Source organism: Nestor notabilis, unplaced genomic scaffold, assembly GCF_000696875.1.
Source record: "Nestor notabilis isolate BGI_N333 unplaced genomic scaffold, ASM69687v1 scaffold18966, whole genome shotgun sequence".
In the NCBI taxonomy this organism is placed as follows: domain Eukaryota; kingdom Metazoa; phylum Chordata; class Aves; order Psittaciformes; family Psittacidae; genus Nestor; species Nestor notabilis.
Window position 1 is genome coordinate 262 of NW_009932619.1, and position 218 is coordinate 479.

Genomic DNA, 218 nt, shown 5'->3' on the forward strand with positions numbered 1-218 from the left:
GCTCTGGCCTCAGCCCCCGGGACTCGCCACCAGCCGGCCAGGAGCAAAACCCCTGTCAGGGCTTGGCTCTTCCTGAGCCTGTGGCCCCACCAGCGCAGGGATGAGGGAAATGATGAATTTCCTCCAGCTCCTCACACCCTGGAGGACCAAGAGCTGCTCCCGGCCCCGCCGAGGCCCCCTGGCCCCGGCTCCTCTCCTCGTCCTCCCCTTCTCAGCTC